A 23,229-nucleotide genomic window follows, 5' to 3' on the forward strand; every position below is an offset into this window, starting at 1 on the left:
CTATGAAATCACAGATGCCAGTCATAGCGAAAATACCTAGGAAACCTCTCAATCATCATATATAGATATATGATTCATCTCATTCCTTATACTTCACATATGTCTATATCCATAGATATATTCCAGGTCAAAACTATATTAAAACATCTTTGTACAAACACATCCCTATAGAGTATACACAAGAAAGGTAACCTCACCCACAAAGAACAATGAATTAATCATATCGCAGCAAACCCACAAGAAGAGAAACACACACACACACACACACACACACACACACACACACACACACACACATGCACACACACACACGCACACGCACGCGCGCAAACAATTCCAACAAAAAATAACAGGAATTAACAATCATTGGTATTTAATATCTCTCAGCATCAATGAAGTCAATTCTCCAATAAAAAGACACAAACAGATTGGATTCTTAAACAAGATTAATCATTTGCTACATACAAGAAACATACAAAAGCAACAAAGGCTGACACTACCTCAGAGTGGAGGGCTTGAAAAATATTTTTCATGTAAATTGTGCCAAGAAACATGCTAGAGTAATATCTAATATCAAAGAATTTAAAACAAAATAATCAAAAGAGTTGGGGAAGAACACTTCATACTCATCAAAGAAAATGTCTACCAACATAAACACTCAGTTATGAATATTTATGCCCAAAGTGCAAGGGTATTCACAGTTCTAAAAGAAAGTTTACTAAAGCTCAAAACACACACTGAATCTTAAAGAATAATAGTGGAAGTCTTCAATACCCTACTATCATCAATTTACAGATCATTGAAACTGAAGCTACATAGAGACACAGTGAAACTAACAGAAGTTAAGAACCAAAGGAATTTAAAAAATATCTACAGAACATTTTACCCAAAAATAAAAGGATATATCTTCTCAGAATGTTTTAGAACCTACTACAAAATTCACCATATAATTGAAGACAAAACAGATACACAAAAATTAAAATAAAACCATGAATTCTATCAGATTGACATGGTTAAGTCTGCACGTCAGTTACAACAGAAACAACACAAAGCATACATACTCATGGAAAATGAGGAACCCTCTATTCAATGATTTAGGGAAGAAATAAAGAAAGAAACAGAAGACTTTTTATACTTCCATGAACATGAAGGCATAGCCAAACTTATGGGACACAAGGAAAGCAGTGTTAGGAGAAATATGCATAGTACTAAATGATTACATAAAAACAATGGAGGAGGTTAAACCACTGATATTGGATCCTGGGAGGCTCTCACTTTCCTGAAGTGTGGGATTTCCCAGTTTTCCCTTCCATGCTGCTACATGTTTCTATTCAATTTTCTGACCCTATGTACTTATTTCCTGTCCCTTCAGGAACCTGTTCCTGATCCCTTCTTTCTCTCCCACTCCTCTGTCCCTCCCTCCCTTTAACTTTTGAGGTTATTTGTTCTGTAGAGTTGAAACGTATATATTTTGGTCTTCTTTTCTTAAGCCACATATGGTTCATAAGTTGCACTGTGAGTATTCTGAGCTTTTAGCCAAATATCCACTTATAAAAGAGTATATACCATATTTTTCTTTTGTTTCTGGGCTAACTTAATCAGGATGATATTTTCTAGTTCCATTCATCTGCCTACCAATTTCATGATGTCATTGATTTTAATAGGACTGCCCATGCAGCTCAAAATTTTTAACCCTGACATATTCCTGTCCAAAGGAAAGACAGAGACAACAGATGGAACTGAGACTGAAGAGAATGCCCCATCTTCAGACACCAAAGCATACTATTGTTGATGCCAAGAAGTGCTTGCTTACAAGAATCTGATATGTCTATTCTCTGAGAGGTTCTATCAGCACCTGACCAATACAAATGCAGATACTCAGAGCTAATCATCAGACTGATTCCAGGGGCCTCAATGGAAGACCTAAGGGAAGTATTGAAGGAGCTGAAGTGAACGGCTACCCCATATGGATAACAATATCAACTAACTGGATCACCCAGAGTGCCCAGAAAATGAAGGGAGCCATAACTAGACACATGTGTAGCAAAGGATGGCCTTATCTGACATTAATGGGAGAGGATAAAGAGTTGATACCCCAGTGTACTGGGATGCTATTGGACTGAGTCATGAGTGGGTGTGTGGGTTAAGGAGTACCTTCATAGAGGTAAAAGGGAGGGAGGAGAGGGGAATGAAATATGGGGATTTTGGAGGAGTAACTGGGAAGTGGGATATCATTTGAAAAATGTTTAATAAAAAACAAATAAAATAACAGCAACAATAACAACAAATGTAATTAGAGAAATCCCGTACAATCAGCTCAATACCTGAAAACTCTAGAAAAAAGAAGCAAACACACTGAAGAGGAGAAGACAGCAAGATATAATTAAACTAAGATTTGAAATCAGACAATTAAAAATAAAGAGAATAATACAAATAATCAACAAAACCAACAGTTAATTCACTGAGAAAACCGACAAGATAGATAAATACTTAAACGAAAAAAGGCTCTAATACAGTATACAAATTAATAAAGTCAGACCTGAAATGGGAGACATAACTGAAACTGAGAAAATTAAAAAAAAAAATCTGATCCTATTACAAAAGCCTAAAATTAACAAAACTCTAAAACCTAGACAAAATGGATAATTTTATAGACAGTATGTACCAATGTTAAATCAAGATCAGGTAAACTAAACTGTCCTATAACCTCTAAGGATATAGAACCAGTCATTAACAACTTTCTAAAGAAAAGGTCAGAGCCAGATGGTTCTAGTGCAGAAATCTACCAGATCATCAAAGAACAGCTAACACAAATATCCCTCCTCCTATACCAAAAACCAGAAACAGATAGAACACTATCTAATTCATTCTACAAGCCGCAGTTACTCTGATACATTAAACCACACAAAGACCCAATAAAAAAAGAGAACTCCATACAAAATGTGCTTATGAATATTTATACAAAAATACTCAATAAAGTCCTCAAAAACTGAATTCAAGTACACATCAAAAATACCATTCAACAAGGTCAAGTTGTGTTCACTCCAGGGATACAGGGATGTTTCAATATATGAAAACCCAGCAACAAAATCCACTACATAAAATATTTTTAAGTCATATGATCATCTCATTTGGTGTTTGGTGCTGTTTACCCCAGGGATGCAGGGATGGTTAAATATATGAAAACCCAGCAACATCATCCACTGCATAAAATATTTTTAAGTCACATGATCATCTCATTAGGTGCCCAAAAGCCTTTGACAAAATCCCACAGTTTTCATGTTAAAAGTCTTAGAAATATCAGAAATTAATCTTACATATTTATTCATAATAAAAGGATTATACAGCAAACCAACAGTAAAACCAATATCAAATTAAATGGAGAAAAATTTGAGGCAATCCCATCAAAATTAGGGACAAGAAAGAGCTGAGCACTCGTTCTCTACCTATTCAGCACCGTATTTTAGCTTCTCCCAGAATAATTATACAACAAAAGTAGATCAAGAATATAATATCAGAAATGAAGTAGTTAAGGTATCACTATTACAAGATAATTTGGTATAAACATAAGTGACCCCCAAAATTCTACTTGAGAACTTCTACAGCTGGTAAACAGCATCAGCAATGTGGCTCAGTATAAAATTAACTGGAATAACTCAATAGCCTTCTTTTATACAGATGATAAATTTGTTCAGAAAGTAATTGTGGAAACAACACCCTTAAAATTCCTACAATTACTATAAAGTAATTTGGTGTAACTCTAACCAAGAAATGAAAGATCTGTATGACAAGAATTTTAATACCCTGAGGAAAGAAATTGAAGAAGAGCTCAGAAGATGGAAATATTTCTCATGCTCATGGATTTATAGAATGACCATAGTCAAAAGCAATGTACATCTTCAATGCAATTCTTAACAAAATTCCAACACACTTCTTAATAGACCTAGAAAAAGTAGTTCTCATTTCTATATGGAAAAACAAAAACCGAAGATAGTGAAAATAAATTTCAACAATAAAAAGTCTTCTTCGCATATGACCATCCCTGACCTCAAGCAGTTCTGCAGAATAATGGTGATTAAAAACTTCATGATATTTTTTACAGAAAGAAGGTCATCAATGGAATACGATCAAAGACCCAGAAAAAAACCTACACATCTATAATCATTTGATCTTTGACAAAGATTCTAAAACCATACAGTGGGATAAAAAGAATGAATCGTCAATAAATGGTATTGGTCCAACCAGCGGTTTTAATGAAAAAGAATACAAATTGATCCATATATACCACCCTGCACAAAGCTCAAGTCCAAATGGATTAAAGTCCTTAACATAACATCAGATACACTGAATTAAATAGAAGAGAAACTTAGAAATAGCTTCAAACACATGACACAGGAGAAACTTTCCTGATTAGTACAATAATGGCCAAGGTTCTAATACTGAGAATTGATAAATGGACCCTTTGAAACTGAAAAGATTCTATAAGGCAAAGGATACTGTCCTTAGGAGAAATCAGGAACACATAGAGAAGCAAATAATCTTCACTACACTTTATCTGATAGAGGTATATCCAAATTATGTAAAGAACATAAAACGTTAGAGTCAAGAAAACAAATAACCCGATTTTTTAAATGGAGTACAGTGCTAAACACATTCTCAATAGAAGAATCTTGAATGGCCTAGAAGTACTTATAGAAATGTTCAACATTATTAGTCATTAGGGAAATGCAAATCAAATGAACCTGAGATTCTAACTTAAAGCAATTAGAATGGCTACGGTAAAAAATTTAAGTGACATCATATGTTGTAGAGGATATGGAGTAAAGGGAACACTATTCCAATGCTAGTGGGATTGCAAAATGGTAACACCAATTGGAAATAAATCTCATGGTTTTGTAGATCATTGGAAATATTTTGAGCAGATAACCCAGTTATTTTGCTCTTGGGTATTTACCCAATAGATTTTCCAACAGAACATAAGGACATATGTTCTACTATGTTTATACCAACATTAATCATTATAGCCATAAACTGGATGCAACCCATTTGGATGAATGGATTTAGAAAATGTTCATTAATACAACTGAATACTATTCAGCTATCCAAAGTGAGGATATCATAAATTTTGCAGGTAAATGGATGGAACAATTAAATATCATTTTAAGTGAGGTAACCCTGACACAAAAGGACATATATGGTATGTTCTCATGGATAAGTGAATATTAGCCAAAAAGTACAGAATACCCATGATAAAACCCACAGACTCCAAGACATTTAACAATAAGGAAGGCCCAAGTGAGGATGCTTTAATCCCACTAAGAAAGGGAAAAAAATGATATAACGTATTAGGCAGAGGCAGAATGGGATCAGGATGAAATCAGGCAGGGGGCAGGGATAAGATAGACAGAATCAGTTATGCAAGAGACAGGACTAAAGACCAAAGGTCCAGGAAAATGTATGGAAACATGCAGATTTTAAGGGTGGGATGTCAGAGGAACTGCTAGAAAGTCCCAGACAACTTGGATATGACTCAATGGTTATGATCTTAGACAAAAATGCCTAAATGTAGGAAGATGAAACCTGAAGAAAGAAACTCTAGTAAACAATGCCCCCTGTGAATGGATGGGTCCTCCCATACAGCTTCAAAATTTTGACCCTGGATTGTTTTTGTCTAAAAGAAATTCATGGACTAAAGTGGAGCAGAAACTAAGGAAGGGTTATCCTGTGACCAGCACAGCTTGGTCATGGTTGGACACCAAACCTGACACTATTACTGAAGATATGTTATGAGGACAGCATAGAATGGCTGTCTCTCACATTATTACTGATGCTAATTTGTGAAGACATCATAGCATGGCTGTCCTCTGAAGGACTATATCAGCAACTGACTCAGACAAATGCCGATATTTATGGATGAGTTAGTGAAAGAATTGAAGGAGGTGAAGGTGATGATAACCCCATTTTAAGATCTACAGTGTCAACTAACAGGAACCACCTGAGTGCTTACCAAGTCTAAACCACCAACCAAGGAGCTATTCCAAGACCCCTGGAACATGTTTAGCAGAGGATTGCCTTGTATAGTCACATTGCGAGAGGATGTACCTAATCGTATAGAGACTTGATAACCCAGAAAGGTAATGAAGGGTGGGCGAGGAAGCAATCTCTCAAAGCAAAGGGAAGGAGGATAGGGTGAAGAATTCTGGGAGGGGGTTGGAGGAAAGAACATTTAGACAGTAAATAAATTAAATAATTAATTAAAAATAAAAAGCTATACCAATACTATCCAAACTATTCCACAAAATAGAAACAGACAGAACACTGGCAATTTCTTCTATAAATACACAATTACACTTATACCTAAACCACACAAAGATTCTACAAAGAAAGAGTACTTCAGACCAATTTCTCCTATGAATATTGATGCAAAAATACTCAATAAAATTCTCAAAAACCAAATACAAGAACACATCAAAGTGATCATGAATCATGATCAAATAGGCTTCAACCCAGGGATGCAGAGATGGTTCAACACACAGAACTTCATCAATATAATCTGCTACATAAACTAACATAATGTAATCATTTCATTAGATGCTGAGAAAACATTTGAAAAAATTCAATACCCATCATGATAAAAGTCCCAGAAAGATCAGTAATTCAAGGCCCATACTTAAAAACAGTAAAAGCAATATACAGCAAACCAGTAGTTAACATTAAACTGAGAGAAACTAAATCTCACTAAAATAAGGGACTAGACAAGGCTGCCCACTCTCTTCTTACTTATTCAATATAGTACTCTAACTCATATTCAAAGCAATGAAACAATGAAAGGAGGTAAAAGGGATACAAATTGGAAAGAAAGAAGTCAAAACATCACTATTTGCTGATGATATGATAGTATAATTAAATGACCCCCAAAAGTTCCAACAGAGAACTATTGAACCTGATAAATAACTTCAGTTAAGTATCTCAGTATAAAATTAACTCAAACAAATCAGTAGCCTTCCTCTTCTCAAACAGTATACAGGTAGAGAAAGCATTAAAGGAAATGACACCCTTCACAAAAGTCCTAAATAACATAAAATACCTTGGTGTAACTCTAAGCAAGACAAAGATCTGTGTGACAATGTCTTCAAGTTTCTGAAGAAAGAAATTGAAGATCTCAGAAGATGGAAAGACCTCCCACACTCTTGGTTTGGCAGGATGAATATAGGAAAAATGGTCATTTTACAAAAAGCAATATACCGGTTGTCAATGAAATCCATGTCAAATTTCCCACTCAATTCTTTATAGACATAGAAAGAGCAATTTGGAGATCTTCCTGGTTGCTGCCGTGTCAGAGAGCTCATGGGCAGCACCCCGCGAGCACACTTGAGCCTCAGGAACACAGGTAAGACCAACTTCTCTGCTGCAAGAGACCTGCCTGGTGAACTCGGGACACACAGAGGCAGAATTCCTCTAGGACTGGACACTTCCTGTGTTTACCGGGAGTCCCACACCCGCGGGTCCCGGCCCGCAGAAGCTCTCTGCTCCCAGACCCTTGGGAGAGAGACCTCACCGCCTGGTCAGGTGGGCACTCCTGAGGCTGCAGAGCTGAAGAGACCACCAACACTGCCCACCCCTGCCCACATCCCTGGCCCAAGAGGAAACTGTATAAGGCCTCTGGGTTCCCGTGGGGGAGGGCCGAGGAGCGGCTGGACCCCTGCGCCTGAGATAAAGCCGGAACCTGAAGGAACAGACTGGATAAACAGTTCTCTGCACCCAAATCCCGTGGGAGGGGGAGCTAAACCTACAGAGAAGCCGACACGCCTGGGAAAACAGAAGAAACTGCACTCTGCGCACATAACTGATTCCAGAGGAAAACACTAAACACCATCTGGAATCCTGGTGCACTGAGGCTCTCGGAAAGGGTGGCGCAAATCTTCCTGGTTGCTGCCACCACAGAGAGCTCATGGGCAGCACCCTGCGAGTGAACTTGAGCCTCGGGACCACAGGTAAGACCAACATTTCTGCTGCAAGTGACCTGCCTGGTGAACTCAAGACACAGGCCCACAGGAACAGCTGAAGACTTGTAGAGAGGAAAAACTACTCGCCCGAAAGCAGAACACTCTGTCCCCATAACAGGCTGAAAGAAAACAGGAAAACAGGTCTACAGCCCTCCTGACACACAGGCTTATATGACAGTCTAGCCACTGTCAGAAATAGCAGAACAAAGTAACACTAGAGATAATCAGATGGCAAGAGACAAGCGCAGGAACCAAAGCAACAGAAACCAAGACTACATAGCACCATCGGAGCCCAATTCTCCCATCAAAACAAACATGGAATATCCAAACACACCAGAAAAGCAAGATCTAGTTTCAAAATCATATTTGATCATGATGCTGGAGGACTTTAAGAAAGACGTGAAGAACTCCCTTAGAGAAACACAGGAAAACATTAATAAACAAGTAGAAGCCTACAGAGAGGAATCGCAAAAATGCCTGAAAGAATTCCAGGAAAATACAATCAAACAGTTGAAGGAATTAAAAATGGAAATAGAAGCAATCAAAAAAGAACACATGGAAACAACACAGGATATAGAATAACAAAAGAAGAGACAAGAAGTTGTAGATACAAGCTTCACCAACAGAATACAAGATATGGAAGAGAGAAGCTCAGGAGCAGAAGATTCCATAGAAATCATTGACTCAACTGTCAATGATAATGTAAAGCAGAAAAGCTACTGGTCCAAAACATGCAAGAAATCCAGGACTCAATGAAAGAACAAACCTAAGGATAATAGGTATAGAAGAGAGTGAAGACTCCCAGCTCAAAGGACCAGTAAATATCTTCAACAAAATCATAGAAGAAAACTTCCCTAACCTAAAAAAGAGATACCCATAGGCATACAAGAAGCCTACAAAACTCCACAGAGATTGGACAAGAAAAGAAACACCTCCTGTCACATAATCGTCAAAACACCAAACACACAAAATAAGGAAAGAATATTAAAAGCAGTAAAGGAAAAAGGTCAAGTAACATATAAAGGCAGACCTATCAGAATCACACCAGACTTTTCACCAGAAACTATAGAGGCCAGAAGATCCTGGACTGATGTCATACAGACCTTAAGAGAACACAAATGCCAGCCCAGGTTACTGTATCCTGCAAAACTCTCAATTAACATAGATGGAGAAACCAAGATATTCCATGACAAAACTAAATTTACACAATATCTTTCTACAAATCCAGCACTACAAAGGATAATGAATGGTAAAGCCCAACATAAGGAGGCAAGCTATACCCTAGAAGAAGCAAGAATCTAATCATCTTGGCAACAAAACAAAGAGAAGAAAAGCAGACAAACATAACCTCACATCCAAATATGAATATAACAGGAAGCAATAATCACTATTCCTTAATATCTCGCAACATCAGTGGCCTCAATTCCCCAATAAAAAGACATAGATTAACATACTGGATACGCAACGAGGACCCTGCATTCTGCTGCCTACAGGAAACACACCTCAGAGACAAAGACAGACACTACCTCAGAGTGAAAGGCTGGAAAACAACTTTCCAAGCAAATGGACGGAAGAAGCAAGCTGGAGTAGCCATTCTAATATCAAATAAAATTAATTTTCAACTAAAAGTCATCAAAAAAGATAAGGAAGGACACTTCATATTCATCAAAGGAAAAATCCACGAAGATGAACTCTCAATCCTAAATATCTATGCCCCAAATACAAGGGCACCTACATATGTAAAAGAAATCTTATTAAACCTTAAAACACATTGCACCTCACACAATAATAGTAGGAGATTTCAACACCCCACTCTCATCAATGGACAGATCATGGAAACAGATATTAAACAGAGACGTAGACAGACTGAGAGAAGTCATGAGCCAAATGGACTTAACAGATATTTATAGAACATTCTATCCTAAAGCAAAGGGATATACCTTCTTCTCAGCTCCTCATGGTACTTTCTCCAACATTGACCATATAATTGGTTAAAAACGGGGCTCAACAGGTACAGAAAGATAGAAATAATCCCATGCGTGCTATCAGACCACCACGGCCTAAAACTGGTCTTCAATAACAATAAGGGAAGAATGCCCACATATACTTGGAAATTGAACAATGCTCTACTCAATGATAACCTGGTCAAGGAAGAAATAAAGAAAGAAATTAAAAACTTTTTAGAATTTAATGAAAATGAAGGTACAACATACCCAAACTTATGGGACACAATGAAAGCTGTGCTAAAAGGAAAATTCATAGCGCTGAGTGCCTGCAGAAAGAAACAGGAAACAGCATATGTAAGCAGCTTAACAGCATACGTAAAAGCTCTAGAACAAAAAGAAGCAAATACACAAAGGAGGAGTAGAAGGCAAGAAATAATCAAACTCAGAGCTGAAATCAACCAAGTAAAAACAAAAAGGACCACAGAAAGAATCAACAGAACCACAAGTTGGTTCTTTGAGAAAATCATCAAGATAGATAAACCCTTAGCCAGACTAACGAGAGGACACAGAGAGAGTTTCCAAATTAACAAAATCAGAAATGAAAAGGGAGAAATAACTACAGATTCAGAGGAAATTCAAAAAAATCATCAGATCTTACTATAAAAGCCTATATTCAACAAAACTGGAAAATCTGAAGGAAATGGACAATTTCCTAGACAGATAACAGGTATCAAAGTTAAATCAGGAACAGATAAACTAGTTAAACAACCCCATAACTCCTAAGGAAATAGAAAAAGTCATTAAAGGTCTCCCAACCCAAAAGGGCCCAGGTCAAGAAGGGTTTAGTGCAGATTTCTATCAGATATTCATAGAACACTTCATACCAATATTATCCAAACTATTCCACAAAATTGAAACAAATGGAGCACTACCGAATTCCTTCTATGAAGCCACAATTACTCTTATACCTAAACCACACAAAGACCCAAAAAAGAAAGAGAACTTCAGACCAATTTCGTTTATGAATATCGACGCAAAAATACTGAATATAATTCTGGCAAACCGAATCCAAGAGCACATCAAAACAATCATCCACCATGATCAAGTAGGCTTAATCCCAGGCATGCAGGGGTGGTTTAATGTACGGAAAACCATCAATGTGATCCATTATATAAACAAACTGAAAGAACAAAACCACATGATCATTTCATTAGATGCTGAGAAAGCATTTGACAAAATTCAACACCCCTTCATGATAAAAGTCCTGGAAAGAATAGGAATTCAAGGCCCATACCTAAACATAGTAAAAGCCATATACAGCAAACCAGTTGCTAACATTAAACTAAATGGAGAGAAACTTGAAGCAATCCCACTAAAATCAGGGACTAGACAAGGCTGACCACTCTCTCCCTACTTATTCAATATAGTTCTTGAATTTCTAGCCAGAGCAATCAGACAACAAAAGGAGGTCAAGGGGATACAGATCAGAAAAGAAGAAGTCAAAATATCACTATTTGCAGATGACATGATAGTATATTTAAGTGATCCCAAAAGTTCCACTAGAGAACTACTAAAGCTGATAAACAACTTCAGCAAAGTGGCTGGGTATAAAATTAACTCAAATAAATCAGTAGCCTTCCTCTACACAAAAGAGAAACAAGCCAATAAAGAAATTAGGGAAACGACACCCTTCATAATAGACCCAAATAATATAAAGTACCTCAGTGTGACTTTAAAAAAGCAAGTAAAAGATTTGTACAATAAGAACTTCAAGACACTGAAGAAAGAAATTGGAGAAGACCTCAGAAGATGGAAAGATCTCCCATGCTCATGGATTGGCAGGAAAATATAGTAAAAATGGCCATTTTACCAAAAGCCATATACAGATTCAATGCAATCCCCATCAAAATACCAATCCAATTCTTCAAAGAGTTAGACAGAAAAATTTGCAAATTCATCTGGAATAACAAAAAACCCAAGATAGCTTAAACTATCCTCAACAATAAAAGGACTTCAGGGGGAATCACTATCCCTGAACTCAAGCAGTATTAGAGAGCAATAGTGATAAAAACTGCATGGTATTGGTACAGAGACAGACAGATAGACCAATGGAATAGAATTGAAGAACCAGAAATGAACCCACACACCTATGGTCACTTGATTTTTGACAAAAGAGCCATAACCATCAAATGGAAAAAAGATAGCTTTTTCAGCAAATGGTGCTGGTTCAACTGGAGGTCAACATGTAGAAGAATGCAGATCGATCCATGCTTATCACCCTGTACAAAGCTTAAGTCCAAGTGGATCAAGGACCCCCACATCAAACCAGACACACTCAAACTAATAGAAGAAAAACTAGGGAAGCATCTGGAACACATGGGCACTGGAAAAAAGTTTCCTGAACAAAGCACCAAGGCTTATGCTCTAAGATCAAGAATCGACAAATGGGATCTCATAAAAATGCAAATCTTTGTAAGGCAAAGGACACTGTGGTTAGGAAAAAACGGCACCCAACAGTTTGGGAAAATATCACTACCAATCATACAACAGATAGAGGCCTTATATCCAAAATATACAAAGCACTCAAGAAGTTAGACAGCAGGGAGACAAATAACCCTATTAAAAATGGGGTTCAGAACTAAACAAAGAATTCACAGATGAGGAATGCTAAATGGCTGAAAAACACCTAAAGAAATGTTCAACATCTTTAGTCATAAGGGAAATGCAAATCAAAACAACCCTGAGATTTCACCTCACACCAGTGAGAATGGCTAAGATCAAAAACGCAAATGACAGCAAATGCTGGCGAGGATTTGGAGAAAGAGGAACACTCCTCCATTGTTGGTGGGGTTGCAGACTGGTACAACCATTCTGGAAATCAGCCTGGAGGTTCCTCAGAAATTTGGACATTGAACTGCCTGAGGATCCAGCTATACCTCTCCTGGGCATATACCCAAAACATGCCCCAACATATAAAAAAGACACATGCTCCACTATGTTCATCGCAACCTTATTTATAATAGCCTGAAGCTGGAAAGAACCCAGATGCCCTTCAACAGAGGAATGGATACAGAAAATGTGGTACATCTACAGAATGGAATATTACTCAGCTATCAAAAACAATGACTTTATGAAATTCTTAGACAAATGTTTGGAACTCGAAAATATCATCCTGAGTGAGCTATCTCAATCACAGAAAGACATACATGGTATGCACTCATTGATAAGTGGCTATTAGCCCAAACGCTTGAATTACCCTAGACGCCTAGAACATTTGAAACTCAAGACGGATGATCAAAATGTGAATGCTTCACTCCTTCTTTAAAAGGGGAACAAGAATACCCTTGGCAGGTAATAGGGAGGCAAAGATTAAAACAGAGCCTGAAGGAACACCCATTCAGAGCCTGCCCCACATGTGGCCCATACATATACAGCCACCCAATTAGACAAGATGGATGAAGCAAAGAAGTGCAGACAGACAGGAGCTGGATGTAGATCGCTCCTGAGAGACACAGCCAGAATACAGCAAATACAGAGTCGAATGCCAGCAGTAAACCACTGAACTGAGAATAGGACCCCCGTTGAAGGAATCAGAGAAAGAACTGGAAGAGCTTGAAGGGGCTCGAACCCCATATGTACAACAATGGCAAGCAACCAGAGCTTCCAGGGACTAAGCCACTACCTGAAGACTATACATGGACTGACCCTGGACTCTGACCTCATAGGTAGCAATGAATATCCTAGTAAGAACACAAGTGGAAGGGGAAAACCTGGGTCCTGCTAAGACTGAACCCCCAGTGAACTAGACTGTTTTGGGGAGGGCGGCAATGGGGGGAGGGTCGGGGGGGAACACCCATAAGGAAGAGGAGTGGGAGGGGGATGTTTGCCCAGAAACCGGGAAAGGGAATAACACTCGAAATGTATATGAGAAATACTCAAGTTAATTTAAAAAAAAGGAGCAATTTGCAAATTCATTTGGAATAACAAAATACCCAGGATAGTGAAAACTATACTTAAACATAAAAGAAATTCTTGGTTATCACCATCCCTGACTTCAAGCAGTACTACAGAGAAATATTCATATAAACTATGGTATTGGTACAGAAACAGGCAGATATTTCAGTGGAACAGATATGAAGATGCAGAAATGAACCCACACACCTATGGTCACTTGATCTTTGACAAAGGAGGTAAAACCATCCAAAGGAAAAAGGATAGCATTTACAAGAAATGGTGATGGTTCAACTGGCAGTCAGCATGTAGAATACTAATCGTTCTAATCGTACTAATACTAATTGTGCAAAGCTTAAGTCCAAGCTTAGGTCAAACCACATACACTTACACTAATTGGAGAAAAAGTGAGGAAGAGTCTCAAACACATGGGCACTGGGGAAAATTTCCTTAACAAAACACCAATGGCTTATGCTCTAACATCAAGAATCAACAAATGGAACCTCATAAATCTGCAAATCTTTGTAAGGCAAAGGATACTGTCATTAGGAGAAAATGGCAACCAACACATTGGGAAAGAATTTTTACAAATTCTACATATGATATAGAGCTAATATCCAAAATACACAAAGAACTCAAGAAGTTAGACTCCAGAGAATCAAATAACCCTATTAAAAATGGGGTACAGAACTAAACAAAGAACTCACAGCTAAGGAATATCGAATGGCTAAGAAGTATCTAAAGAAATGCTCAACATCCTTAATCATCAGGGAAATGTAAATCAAAACAACTCTGAGATTCCACCTCACACTAGTCAGAATGTCTTAGATAAAATGCTCAGGTGACAGCAGATGCTGGCAAGGATGTGGAGATAGAGGAATACATCTCCATTGTTTGTGGAATTTCAAACTGGTACAGCCACTCTGGAAATCAGTCTGGAGGTTCCTCAGATAATTGGACATTGCACTACCTGAGGACCCAACTATACCACTTCTGTGCATATACCTAAAAGATGTTCCAACATACCAAAAGACTCATGCTCCACTATGTTCATAGCAGCCTTTTTTAAAATAACCAGGAGCTAGAAAGTACCCAGATGTCCTTCAACAGATGTATGAATTCAGAAAATGTGGTTCATCTGCACAATAGAGTATTGCTCAGCTATCAAAACAATGACTTCATGAAATTCAGAGGCAAATCGATGGAATTAGAAAATATCATCCTGAGTGTGGTAACCCAATCACAGAAAAACACACATGGTATGTATCCACTGTTAATTGGATAGTAGCCCAAAAGTTTTAATTACCCAAGATACAACCCATTGACCACATGAAACTCAAGAAGATGGACAAGCAAAGTGTGGATGCTTTACCCCTTCTTAAAACGGGGAACAAAAATATTCATAGGAGGGGATATGTTAGCAAAGTTTGGAGCAGAGTATGAAGGAAAAGGCATTCAGAGCCTGCCCCATATGACTATATAGCCCGATTACATATATAGGCTACCAAAACTAGATAAGATTGGTGAAGCTAAGAAGTGCATGTTGATGAGAGCTGGAAGTGAATCCTGGTAGGTAACTATTTAACTGAGAACAAGATACTAGTTGGAGGAATCAGAGAAGGATTGAAAGAGCTTAAAGGTCTTGCAACCCCATAAGAACAAGAATGCCAACCACTCAGAGCTCCCAGGCACTAAACCACTACCCATGGACTCAACCATGCCTCCAGCTGCCTGTGTAGCAGAGGATGGTCTTGTTGGGCACTAATGAAAGGAGAAGCCCTAGTTCCTGCCAAGGCAGGACACCCCTGTGTGGGCAAAAGACATTGGGGGTGGATTTGGAGTGGAACACCCTTATAGAAAAAGGGGAGAGGAAATTGGATGGGGGCTTAAGTCCTAGAAACCGGAAAAGGGAAGAACATAAAAATGTAAACAAAAAAATATTCAATAAAAGAAAAAATAGGAAAAACTAACAGGAAATAAAAATAAAAAGCAGCTCAAAAATTCAGAATTGTATCTTTTTGCTCCTATTTTAGCACAGTTTTAAGCTTCTAGAAAGTGTTTAAGCAACTCAGTGACAAAAAGTATTTACTAAAAGAATAATTACTTCTTGAGGAAAATATTTTACATAAATTTTAACATGAAAAATAAAAGTTGTAAATGTCAGAAATACTGTTACAATGGCAACATTTAAAGGTCCCTGTAGTAGCACTAGGTCACAATGTGAATAACCAATGAACTAATCAACAACTTCTCTATTGACTACCTACCCCATATTTATATTTTCCTTCTTCTCTATCTGACTCATAAATGCATGAATTCTTAATTTAATCTGATATTATTTTCTAAACCAAGTGCAAAATGTTCTCTAGGTCTCCTTTAAGAAGGTCAATAGTCACTGAAATAGAGGATCTGAAGAAGGGGACATGTTTATGTTTCAGACATGATGACCATACAGTGTTCAAATGAATATTAAATTTTTAAAAAACTACAGGATTTCAGTCATATATACATTTTTAAGAGAATCCCTGGACCCTTTCATGCCATGGCCTTTGCTCTAGCAGAGGTGTTGCTCTCTAGGTACACAGAGAAATTGCTCAGGGAGGATTAATTTTCTGCCTTTTTATGCATACATAATTGGAGAATGAAGAACAGATCACACTTCACCTGTTTTTTTGTAGACAGTTTTGTACTATCTGTGTAATTCGAGGACAGTAATAACTATCTCAAGGGGTTTCACATGAGCAAAGTCAAAAGGGGTAAGGGATATTAAACTAAAATACATATGCAAATTGGTTCCGTGGTTTCTTCAGACAATGGTTAATGCCAGTGCCTCCAATCATAGGTGCCAGCATATGATCATTTTTAACAGAAAATTTCAGCATTATTAAACAAATCATACATCTATTCCTGAATAAAGTGCGACTATGTTACTGAACAAAGGAATCAACCCTTCTCTATTATTAACCAAGTAACACTGAATGCAATTCAAAAGATTTTATCTTGAAAAGCTTTCATTCCACATGACTAATATCAGATTTATGCATCATGAATTTTCTCTAAAGGAATTATACACAAAGATATGAACATAGAAGATCAATTTTTATGAAGGGGCGGGGTGTTGGATGGAGAGGGAGAGGGAAAAGGAGAGGTGTCTATATAAAAAGTCATGAACCAGATATTTATTGATGGTTTAGTAAAGGATATTTCTAAGGAATTTCAGATGCTAATTTAAAAGTATTAGGTAAATGTGTGTGTTGTGGTTTGAATGTAAGTGCCCCACATAATCTTGTGTAACAAAACACTTATTACCTAGCTGGTGGCACTGTATAGAAAAATTGAAATATTTGGTAGTTGGAGACGCACTGAAAGAAGTAAATTATTAGAAGTGGACCTTTAAGTATTAGAGACTAAATTCACTAGCTGTTTGTTTTCTCCTTCTCATTTCAAAATGTAAGGGAACCAGTTGTTCATTCTTGGTATAATAGGGTTGCATCCACTCTATGTCATTCCCATTAGAGTCAACCTGTTTTCCCTTCAACTGTATTCTAAACAAACTGTTCCCCAATTTTACTGCAACAATACAAAAGTAAGTAATGCACATGGACTACAGGCTAATTAATTACATTTATTGGATCTAATGAGAAGACATTGAAGTATTACAGATTAATACATCACCTGTATAATGTATAATCCCTGTTTTCTATTTGTGATGTTTTAAATGAGAAATGTCTACCATAGGCTAATGTCTTTAATACCTAATCCCAAGGAATTGTTAATGGAATATTTAGGGAACTTTTAGCAAGTAGAGTCTTGCTGGAAAAAGTACATAACATTTCCAGGGCAGGCTTTGAGTTTTTTTTTTTTCTTTTTTTTTTTTCCACCCATTTTTATTAAATTGGGTATTTTTTTTTATCTACATTCTCTTTCCTGGTTTCCAGTCCATCAGCCACCTAACCCCTCCCCTGAAATATGGGTGTTCTCTTCCCCATCCACCCCCCATTCCTGACCTCCCCCAACAATCCCATACACTGGGGGTTCAGCCTTGGCAGGACCAAGGACTTCCCCTTTCACTGGTGCCACAACAAGGTTATTTATTGCTAGCTATGCAGTTGGACCCCAGGTTCAGTCCATGTATAGTCTTTGCATAGTGGTTTAGTCCCTGAGAACTCTGGTTGGTTGGCATTGTTGTTTTTATGGGGTCTCAAGCTCCTTCAGTTCTTTCAGTCATTTCTTTAATTCAGTTCAGTGGCTTGCTGCTGGCATTCACCTCTGTATTTGACATATTCTGTCTGTGTTTCTCAGGAGAGATCTGTATCCGGCTCCTGTCACCCTGCACTTCTTAGCTTCAGCTAAGTTTTGGTGGATGTATATGTATAAGCCACATGTGAGGCAGGCTCTTAATGGCCATTTCTTCAGGCTCTGTTCTATCCTTTTGTGGCGAGCGGGTGTGGCGGCAGTCCCAAGATGGCACCCGGGACTGCACCTAAGTCTCATGACTAGCACCTGACTTCCTCACACACCCGAAACTAGCCACATCCATTGTGAGAGCTGTGCAGGGGCACCATGACACAAGATCAGGCCATGTGACATGGACCTATGAACTGAGATTACGCAGACTGGACTGACAAGGCAGAGTTGAGGGAGGATATAAGGGAGTGTGATCTGGGGCTGAGGGGGAGAGAAGAAAAGAAAAAAAAAAAGATTCCTGCTTACATGCTGTAAGATTCCTGAATAAACTGCTTTGAGAAGAGCTCTGTGTCGTCACTCTTTTCTGTGGGTCTGAGACAGAAGCAAAAAACTTTGCCTCCCTATCCCCTCCCATGGGAATTTTTGTTCCCCTTTTAAAGAAGGAGTAAAACATCTGCATTTTGGTCATCCTTCTTGAGTTTCATTCGGTCTGTGCATATTGGGTAATTTGAGCTTTTGGGCTAATATCCACTTATCAAAGAGTACATACCATGTGTGCTTGTCTGTGATTGGGTTACCTATTTTCTTTTTTTTTTTATTAACTTGAGTATTTCCTTTGTACATTTCGAGTCTTATTCCCTTTTCCGGGCAAACATCCCCCTCCCCCTCCCCTTCCTTATGGGTGTTCCCCTCCCCACCCTCCCCCCATTGCTGCCCTCCCCCCAACAGTCTAGTTCACTGGGGGTTCAGTCTTAGCAGGACCCAGGGCTTCCCCTTCCATTGGTGCTCTTACTAGTATATACATTGCTACCTATGAGGTCAGAGTCCAGGGTCAGTCCATGTATAGTCTTTAGGTAGTGGCTTAGTCCCTGGAAGCTCTGGTTGCTTGGCATTGTTGTACATATGGGGTCTCGAGCCCCTTCAAGCTCTTCCAGTTCTTTCTCTGATTCCTTCAACAGGGGTCCTATTCTCAGTTCAGTGGTTTGCTGCTCGCATTCATTTTCTAGTTGATTCCATTTGCCTATGAATTTCATGAAGTCATTGTTTTTGATAGCTGAGTATTCCATTGTTTATATGTACCACATTTTCTGTATCCATTCCTCTGTTGAAGGGAATCTGGGATCTTTCCAGCTTCTGGCTATTATAAATAAGGCTGTTATGAACATAGTGGAGCATGTGTCTTTGTTGTATGTTGGAGAATCTTCTGGGTATATGTCCAAGAGAGGTATAGTTGGGTCCTCAGGTAGTTCAAAGTCCAGTTTTCTTAGGAACCTCCAGACTGATTACCAGAATGGCTGTACCAGTTTGCAATCCCACCAAAAATGGAGGCTTTGAGTTTCTATACACTGATCTCACTGTGAGTTAAATCCATGACTCCTAAAAGAAGATAAAACCCTGTAAGTACCAGCTCTTGCTGTCGTAAAAAGTTTTCGCTGTATCTTCCGTATCATGATAGACCAAATCCCCCTCTGAACTTAATGATGAAATAATCTTATTCTTTCTTAATATGATTTTGACACATTATTCTATTATAGCAACAGAAAAATAACTAATTACACTTCTCAAGTTACACTGTAAACATTTTATAAATTTTTCTATTACCTCAGGTTTTCATCTATCTTAATGTGATCCCGAGACATTATCATTCTTAAAATGTAAACCTTCATCATGTTATGTAGAGTGGGGAAAATGGGGGAGATGTTTGACTATGGAATTTTTTAAATATGACTCAAAACTTTCAAACTTAGTACTCTTATTAGAGACAACAGACTCTGAATTAAACAAACATGATTATTGCCCTGTGCCATAAGAGTAAATGGGAATAGAGAAGTTTGGCATGTTATCAATATTCAATACATTGACTACACTAATGCAGAACCTGTGCATAATTTAAAGTACTCATTAGGAGGGTAATGAGTATACCCCATAAGAGAGGGCATACACATGTACTCCTTTGATTTCTCTGAATTTAGTGGTAAACACAAATTAGTTTGGCATTTTTCTCTTACAACCAGAAAAGATTTCTATGTTTTCTATTTAGAACTTGTTACATCAGCATCTCTGGCTAGAATGGTTTACAAAATAAATGTCATTTGTTATACTACATTTAGTGAATTCACTTTTATGATGTTCACTCATTTCTATATTTTCATGATTGATTATGGTTCTTTCACTATCAGTTTATAACTCTATTTTAGTTTTCTATAGAAATTTCATTGTATCGCTGGATATGCCATCATTTAATAAAGTCTTGATAATTTTCAAGTACCTTGATGCATGATATGGCAAAGATTACATGATATCAGTTTTTCTTCCTTTAATTTAAACTGGGATAAGTAAATATTGATTTAGAGTATCATGGAAACATTTTCAAACACATTTTTATTCACCAATGAATCGTTTACTGCAAAAATTTAATGCAAAGAAATCATCATGATATTTAAGATGTTTCTTCCTTTGCCAAGAAAAATGAAATACCAAGCCATTTATTAAATGAACCACAAATCATTTTATCAAAAGATTATAAAGATTTGCTTTGAGGATACAAAATAATACAAAATTATAAAATATAGAAATATATATTAATAACAACATGAATAGATTATTTCACAGTGAGCCCTGTCTTATATCATAAATAGAAAAGAAAATTATAAATTTTTCAAAGATTAATGGCCAAAAAACTTTCAATACTCTAAGAACAATGTACCTGATTTTAAAGAATGCAAGTAGATGGATTGATGGAAAGTATATGTATGTTATATATGTATATATTCATCTAGAGAGATAGATTATTAAGGGCAGCGGATGCTCTTACAGAAGGCCCATGTTCAATTTCTAGCAGAATATCGAAGCTTTCAACCATGTGATTCTTTATTTCCAAATTATCCAATACGCTTTTCTTCCCTCAATAGGACTCCTAACTATTAACAAGTGTTCAGTTGTCTAAGCCTATGGGAATCCTTTTTCATTCAAACTACCACATTCATTATTTTCTCTAGCCTAATGGCATCATGTTGTATCATAATACAAAATTCACATAGTTAAACTTTAAATGTTCGTATTTCTCCAGAGAAATAGTTCTGGTGTTGAAGCAACACATTCTGTTCCTATGACCTGGTTCTGCTGATCTGGAAGTTTTGGTTTCAAATAGATAGTTCTCCTACAAAAATATACAACCATTCCACTGAGCAAAATATTAGACATCTTCTGACCCATTTTTTTCACATCCATAGTCAACAGGATTAGCAAGGAATAAATGTATAAATGACTGTATGGTCTACGAAGTATTAGCTTGAGTCTTAATATTAGAGGCAAAAAAGATAGCCACTGGAGGACATTCAGGGTTTCTCATGGTGTTACCATATTCTCTGATTAAAGTCAATGGGAAACTACAACCCAATATAGGCAGGATCATAACAATACTAGACTCTTTAAGGATAAATTTATGCATAATATTTCAGAAAAAGAACAAATATATACTGAAGAGATTGCTAAAGATAAAGGAAATATATAATAGGTTGCAGAAGAAAATAATTATAAAGAGTAACTAAATCCACATGATTACTTTTAAAAACAAGATTTGTTACTAAGATGAATTTATCAATCCTGTATTGTTAAGAACAAGATTATGTATATGTGGACATATATTAAACTGATATTCATGCTTTCTGACTTATTTCTTTATCATGTAATATTACATTAACTGAAATAATCTTAGTTATTAAATGTTGTAAATATATGTTATCCTATGCAAATGGCTAAGCATCCATCAATAACTTTGCTCTTATTGTCAAATATATAATGTATTTGTGGTTGTACAAAGGCTAACTATATGATATTAGGTGAAATTATGACCTGGTTACTGTATTCATTTGGAAATAAAGCATAGCATAAAGATACATGATTGTGTAAAATTTTCAAAAGTGGAATTTTTGATAACTAATCTTCATTGTCAACATAACTGCATCTGTAATCAACTAAAACTCAAACTAAAAGCATTTCTGTTAGGGATATTTTATCATGTTAATTAAGCAAGGAGATCTGTGAGGCATGTTTCAGAGGCTGATCAAGTAAAATACAAGAAATAGGGAATTGGATTTTTTCTTACCTGAAATATCCCTGATAAGTTCATCTATCCAGGTGCTGTAGCATTCCTCAATTGATAAGTGAAACAACACTTCCCCCATTCAAACTGGACAGATTTTGATTGCCAACTTGATAGACGCTAGAGACATCTGAGAAGAAGAACTAAAACTGAGAAAATGGTTCCATCGAAATTTATAGGAATGTTTGTAAGATATTAGTCATTGTGCCCAATTCCGATGTTTTCCACAGACATGTATAATGTGTCATATATATATGTTTATACTCTTGAAAGCACAGAAACAACTTGTGTGGTGTGTGTGTGTGTGTGTGTGTGTGTGTGTGTATGTGTGTGTGTGTGTGTGTGTGTGTACTCATATAAGAAAGATTTATTTTGATTTGCTTGAGTTCCTTAGGAACTAGGAACAGATTCTATAAGAAGTTACAAGTTTGGTAGGACATAGGAGTATAAGTGGACTTGTCAGACAGGGATATGTAGAAATATAATGACCACTCTGGTAATTTATCATAATATCTAAAGCAGTAAATGAATTCTTTAGGACCACGCGGTATAGGACTAGGATATAGTAGGATTTGGCTAAGTCACAAAAAATGCTAATGCATTGGTTGCCCATAGATATTATGATAAATTACCACAGTGGCTTACCCAAAATACATAAGTTGCATAATGAATCCTAGTGAAAAATTTATCAGGCTGGTAATCACTTCTTAATATTTCAGAAGATTATCAACTCATATCTTTACTTTCTTAAGCTAACATAGTCCCCTCAGACACTTTGGTACATGTTCTCCCAATTTCATGTTTAAAACCACTT

The sequence above is a fragment of the Rattus norvegicus genome, chromosome 13, assembly GCF_036323735.1.
Source record: "Rattus norvegicus strain BN/NHsdMcwi chromosome 13, GRCr8, whole genome shotgun sequence".
Lineage (NCBI taxonomy): Eukaryota > Metazoa > Chordata > Mammalia > Rodentia > Muridae > Rattus > Rattus norvegicus.